Below are 7,373 nucleotides of genomic sequence, written 5' to 3'. Positions count from 1 at the left end.
TTTTCTCCAAATATGAAAAGATGGGAGAGTACTTTTGTATCATGTTTTATGATCATCTTAAAGATTAAGGAAAACCATATCACAATTGATCCTCTAAAGACATCTTAGTGCATTTGTATGGCTAAGAAGAGGAATCGTGAATCGTTGAAATATTTTAAATCAAGAAGACGAGTAATACTTGATCCTAAAACAAGTCTTAGAGTCATACTCCAAGATTGTAATCTTGAGTGACATAATCTTAAGAAAGGTATAAAACACTTATCAAATGTAGAGTAAAAGGCTTTTCTACTCTTGTACATTTGAAATTGGTAAGTTCTGATGTTTTGGATAAAACAAAGACCAACTAAGGCCAATTGTGTGAAGTGTTAGTCTTGATTAGAATCCGCACTAACTCTTGAATATTTGTTTGTCAAGAATCTTTCTTGACAAAGTGACTCTTATATGTCAAGAGTTCAGTGTGAGTCTTAAAGATATTGACAAGTTTCAAGAAAAAATGAAGAATAAAACCTATTGTTTATTACTAGCACATAACTTAAGGTTTATAACCTATCGTGTTGACATATTCTTGTTTTTGTGCTTAATCCAGTTGGCTAACTATGCATGTGAGTTCTATGTGTTCTCAATTGTTTGCATAACAACTTGGAAGACATGGTAGGCCCTTGTGCTGCCAAGTGGAAAGAAATTAAGATTGAATAAGTTCAGTCCATATGAATTTGGATTTGTCACTAACCTTGTCTTGTGATTATGGTTTTGACAAATTCGCATGGATAGGAACACTTACACCATAAAATCGAACTGTCATAAGGTTTCTCTCTGATTCCTGAAAATGATGGTAGGGAAATACTTTCAATAATTAGATTTTAAGGAGATAGCAATTGTGATATTTGCATTCTCAGATTTGATTATGATTATGACACCCCTTTTCATAATTCGAATTGTGAGAAATCGTAAAAGGTCTAAACATTTGGCACTTATTGCTATAAGTTCTTAAATTGTATAGACACACATGTGAGTTATCTAAGGAAAGGTGTATGAGTTTGAGAAGCCTAGATAAAGTCTTATCAAAGCATCTCGTGTAAAAAATCTGAACTTTGGTAATGAAAGCCATGAAGTAATGATTTCTAGAAGTCCAACTGATTTCTGACTACATGTCAAAGCTAGTGGGAGCATAAGTAATATGCTAGTAAGATAATAATTATTATGCTAGTGGGAGCATAATCAACTATGGTAAATGTTGTGAGTTAGCAATGTTAAATTATAGAAAACAAGTTTCAATTTTGCAAGTTGCAGAGTTTGAAAAGTTGTTTTGCTATAATTAAGGGAGAGGAAATTATACTTCATTTCAATTCTAAAAGGTTAGAATGAGATTTTAATCACATTTAGTCAAATATATATATATATATATATATATATATATATATATATATATATATATATATGTATATATATATATATATATATATATATATATATATATATATGAGTGTTATGTTGGAATGGTTCAACATTAGGAAATTATGTATATGGAAATGTTAATTGCATTCTAAAAATTTGATTATGATTACGGCATCCCTCTTCATAATCAAAATCATGAGAACATGGCAAATAGAAATATTATAGCAAAAGACTGATCAAGTATCATGTCTTTATGTTAGACATTATGAATCGTGTCCCATATGCTTCGGGTATAGGATCGATTGCAAATGCTATAATATTCTCGTGTTCTAAATTTTTCCAAATGCTTAGGGCATTAAGAATGAAAAAGGACTAGAACCGGTCATGACTAAAGTGGTTGAGCAACTATCAAGGACAATCTAAGGTTCGCCAAGGATTTGTCGCTTAAGGACAGTTGGAAGTATATTAATAGATGGACCATATTGACATTATTATTATTAGACAGGAGTCCATTAATATTGAATTGTCGTATGGAAAATATGTAATGTTTCCATATTAGGAGTTAAAGAATAGATGAGAAAGTTAGAAACTTTTATACAAGAAGGATGATTAAGGGAATGTACTTTGAATTTGAGACTTCATTTCCATGGAATTCTCCTACAACAATCTCAATGGAATATTTTGTAATATCATTGGTAAAGTCTCTATGACTTTTGGTACCTGGACATGAAAAAGAATCATTGCATGATAGTTTAGAATCTAACACTTTCTAGTAGTGATAAGAATTTGGAATTCTTACACTTGCAATAAGGATTTGGAATTATGAAATCAACATCATTGAAATGTTTTTCAATTGATATATTTCACAAAGTAAGGACCATAGACAAGCATAGTGTGCATGCTTGGAGCATGGCATAACTATTGTTTAGACAAACATAGCGTGCATGCTTGGAGCATGATATAACTATTATTTTAATTCAAGTATTAAGTTGATCATTCGAAACATTATACAATGAATAATGAGTAATCAATATGACTCAAAAGTTTTGGGGCCATATGGGATTAGTATTATTCTTGTGTTTCACTTTGCATATTTTGACTTCCCGAATAACTAGGTTATTTAAACCATCCATAGTCGATCATACATTAGAAGTAGGTATTCAAGCAAGACAATCATGAATGGGTATGTAGTTTATCTAGGACAAAGTGGTTGTAGTGTTCATGAGTACTCCTGGAATAAGATTCGACTATTGGACTCAAACCACGATCATTTTAATCACTTCATGTATTTTATTACGAGTGATCATGAGACGACAATATCTTATATTCCTGAAACGGAGAAATGTGAGTTGTAATTGCAAGTCTGTTGCACATTGACATATGTAAACGCACCAGTAACTTAAACATTATAAAACACATCGTTGTATGTAATTTGATGAGTATGTACAAGTGAGCATCTGGGTCGAAGTTTATCCGTTCCTTTTACCCCATGTGTATAAAAGCGATATATGTGGGCCCCTCGATGAATTAATGATGACACCCCTAAGTGCTTAGCCAAGCCTGGACTGATTTGATTTGTTCAGTTAGTCAGTCGTCATAAATTGGAAATTAGGAAACAACAGATGGACAGAGAGAATGATTATAATACACGTCTCAGTCCATATGATATCTAGAATGGAGGAATATATGATCCCTTATCTGATTGGCACGTCATTGACTAGGTCAGAGTTCGACAATAGCTTTTAAGAGCTACGATTGCTAGTCGGGTTGTAGAGTCGTACTTACAATAATAGTTATTAGACTTATCCAAGCGGAAGACTGTTGGATTAGTGTCTAAGTCCATAAATATAATTGGTATGTACTTGATCCGAGAGTAGCATGGTCCATTTGAGTTCCATGGCACTGGAACAATCTAAAGGATGGATAATTGAGAAGAGGTTATTTATGATTTATTAATATATTATAAGTTCTAATATATTAATATGAGATCATATTATTTTATTAGTATTGATCAAGAATTAGTTTGGAATTAATTTTGTGATCAAAAGAAACTAATTAAAGATATGGGATTGACTATGTAAATCATTCATTCTTATAATGTGGGCTTGTGATCCATAGTTCCTTATGTTGGGCTAAACCGATGTGGTGACCCATGGATGATCCATGGAGGTTTAAACCCATGGAGCATGAGGAATATGAAAATTCATGCACATTAGGGTGTGCATGGTGTAACCCTAATCAAGACACACTATATAAGAACCATTCTAGCTCATGAAATGGGAACTACTGGAAACACAAGAGGGTAAGCCGATTTTATGAGTGCAAGTGACATCATCTCAAGTTCCTCCATTTGTTGGTGGTGTTGTGTGATTCCATTTGAGGTGCAACACTTGGGGCACTATGTTCTTAAAGGTCCAAGGCTTTCAGCTACACTAAAATGTATGTCATCTAACTTGTATTTCATGTTGTTTATACTCCATTATATTATAGTTAGGATGATGCTTTGGAATACTGAATGTATGCACTTATAATAGAAAAAACATAGATCCAAAGCATCTAGGGTTGCATGTACACCATAGGAGTGTTGGAATGCTAAAAACCATTCATGTTTCTCATTTTTGAAGATGTTTCGCTTTCTGAGCCCAACGATCATGAACCGCTGACCATTTCTAGTTAGATTCTATCAAATCATGCTACTAATGTGAGTGCATAGTCCCTTTCATGAACATGATTTTAATAAAAGTATTAAATTATATGTTTTTGTATGAAATATTTGATATTTCCTGAAATACGTGTTAAGAACATATCTCATAAATATATGATGATTTAGGAAATAGAGTAGACCTAAATAAATTAAGCGGGATATTGGGTAGTATCTCCTTGTGAGTACCAGTGAGAAATACACGGAGGGAATAACTTTAAAACTTGTCATTGATCCGAGAGTATGGATTAGCCTTTGTCAGTTGTCCTTAGTCCAAGAGTATAGACAGGACATAGTTATTTGTTATTAATTTGGGGGTATTGATTAAGGCATATTCAATTTTCCCTAGTCTGAGAGTATTGAATGGGCATAGTTATTGATCCAGGAATATGGATTAGGTAAAGAGGTAAATTTTAGATCTAGGAGTATGGATTAGGTAAAGAGGTTAGTTTTAGATCCTAGAATATAGATCGTGTCGATGTGAGGATCGACGGGGTGGGGTAAAGTTGCTTATATATGGTGAAATTGTATATTTTGTGAGTTCTAATATATATATATATATATATATATATATATATATATATATATGATATAACATTGTAGGATTGATTACCCTATGTAGTCACCACGTTTCCCAACCTGACCCACTTAGTCTATTTGTATGACAGGTATCTATACGAAGACACATTGCACTGAGAGATTAAAGAAGACGTAAATCACTAGTATAAATGAATGTAAGGTCTCTTTATGCTTATGTTCTCGTATTGACGATAACATCCCAATGTTTTAAAATGAATAAGATACATTTCTTAGGGAATGTTTTGATAATGTGTTTATCATGTTTTTGTGGGAACAAACTTCGCAACATTATTCTTTCAAAATGAATACTTTGATTTTCAAATAAGCATAAATAAAAATTTTTAAATAACCGTGAATTTGGGGTTGTCACAATTGGTATCAGAGCATTAGTTTAAGCGAACTAGGAATTTGTAGGATTTCTATACATTAAACTTAGAATGCTAAGCGATGATTGTGAGATGAGAGTCTATTATATTTTAGGTACTAGACCTAAATTGACACAAACACTAGCTTACTTTAGGATTAGATACCTAAATTGGATTTATGCGCTAAATGATTTATGTTATAGCTATAAATATGCCTTATATGTTATTATTTAATCGTATATATGGTATTTTGCCGACTGGATATGGAAACCTTATATGTGTGTGATTCTAAACGTTCAACTAGGATATTAGAACTAGCATGTAAAGTTTTGGAGTGACAAGGAGGATTTAAACGTCTACAATAAATAAAGCTTTCCTATCTAAATTCTAGTCATTGTACACCAAACGTCTGATTTGGTGTATAGATCGTCATAGGAAGAACCCGAAGCGGATTCAGAAACACAAATGGAAATGCTAATGGCAATTAGCAACCTCAAACCCAAGTGATTGAGCGTGCACCAGAGGTAGCAGCTGCACCTGAGCCAATCACGATGGTAGGAGTGCAAGACATGATTCGGGCTATGATGGCCGAATAGAGGGAAGAGATGAGACAAATGTTGTTGAATAATAGAGATGAACCTACGATGTCTGTTGAACAACCTGAACTAAATGAAGGTTAGTCGGAAGAAGGGAGTTACAGTAGGACCATTAGTTAAGCTGAACTGCCAGTGGATAGAAGGAATAACCAAGATGAGGGGATCGAGAGGAATGGATGCAAGTATAAGAACTTCACAACTTGCAAGTCATCGAATTTCACTGGTAAGGAGGATCCAATCGGATTTATGGACTGGATCTCGGAGATGGAGTTAGCCTTCATAACATGTGGATGCAAGGGCAAGCTACAAACCGCTTATGCAATGCGTCAGTTTAAGGGTGGGTTGTTCGTTGGTCGAACACGTTGGGAAATATCTTAGGCACCAGTGAGCCACTACAACTGAAATGGACATAATTCTTGGTACACTTTGAACGCAAGTTCTACTCACCCCAAAATAAGCTAGGACTGGAGAATCAGTTCCTGAAGTTGAAAAAGGGCAACATGTCCATTGATGAGTATAACAATGCCTTCACAGACAAGATGGAGTTTGCATTGCGCATTTTCCCTGATGAGCTAACAAAAACCGATAAGTATACGAAGGGACTACCATGTGAGTACATTGTGCCAATATGCCAAGAACCTACTCTTAAGTCAGCCATCTGGGTTGTTAAGTCTTTTGAAAAAATGATCAAAGGCAGAACCGCCAACGTGGTTGAAGTTGGCGAGAAGAGGAAGTTTGAGGGGTCTTCAAGATCCGACAAGAGAAATATGTTCCCAAATTCTAACCCTAACAACAAAAGGTATGGGGATAACAACGAAGAAAAGTGGTGTGACAAGTGTAGACAGAAACACATTGGTAGATGCTCTAAAGAGGTGATCTGCTTCAAATGTGGAAAAAATGGTCACTATGCCGACGAATGCACAACCAAGAGAGAAGTCTGAGTTAAGTGTGGTGAAGAGGTACACTTCAAGAAAGACTACCCAAATAGGGAAGGAGCTACAAAGCCAAAAGTATCACCAAAGCCGATGGAAGGAGCATTCTAGATGATCCTTGATGAAGCAGGTGACAATGCAAGAGATTAGGAGTAAGGATATATCCGAATATCGGGATATGAAGTAGCCATATAGATAGTATCATGTGGTTTAGCCTATTATAAGAGGCCTAGGGTAGGGAAAACCTTAACACCTATGTAAACATTTTAAGAAATAATGTAAACCTTAGTTATGTTATCAGATGTGTTAAATGACTATGTGAAATTTGTTGAGAAAAAAACCTTTGAGAAACACTTGAACAAACGTTAGTACAAGATAATAGTTGCGTAATAAGTTAATCTCAAAGGATCAAGTTAGCTCAACAATAATAAGTTAGAAATGTTAGATAGTTAGTTGCGGAAATGTAAAGGAAATGTAAATGACAACAACTTATATCAAGTAAACATCAAACTGATTCATAACAAGGTTTGCATTCAAACACAAGTTAATAAGTGTGATCAATTTAAGATGAAGAGGATTTTGGATATTAGATAAGATAGAGATATAAGAGGATGATATTTGTATTTCAGTGAAAGTTCAAAAGACCGTGAAAGAGATGTACATTACAAGAACAAGGGGGTCTCTATTTATAGAGTCCGATAAAGTTACAACTGAAATAAACTAATATTCTACTGACTTAAGTGACCATGCATGGTTCACTGGATAAATTAATGCTAATATGCTAAGTCAGTTATCAAAAGGTCTT

This window comes from Lactuca sativa, chromosome 7 (genome assembly GCF_002870075.4).
Source record: "Lactuca sativa cultivar Salinas chromosome 7, Lsat_Salinas_v11, whole genome shotgun sequence".
Taxonomy (NCBI): Eukaryota; Viridiplantae; Streptophyta; class Magnoliopsida; order Asterales; family Asteraceae; genus Lactuca; species Lactuca sativa.
Note: the sequence above shows the minus strand (reverse complement) of the source record.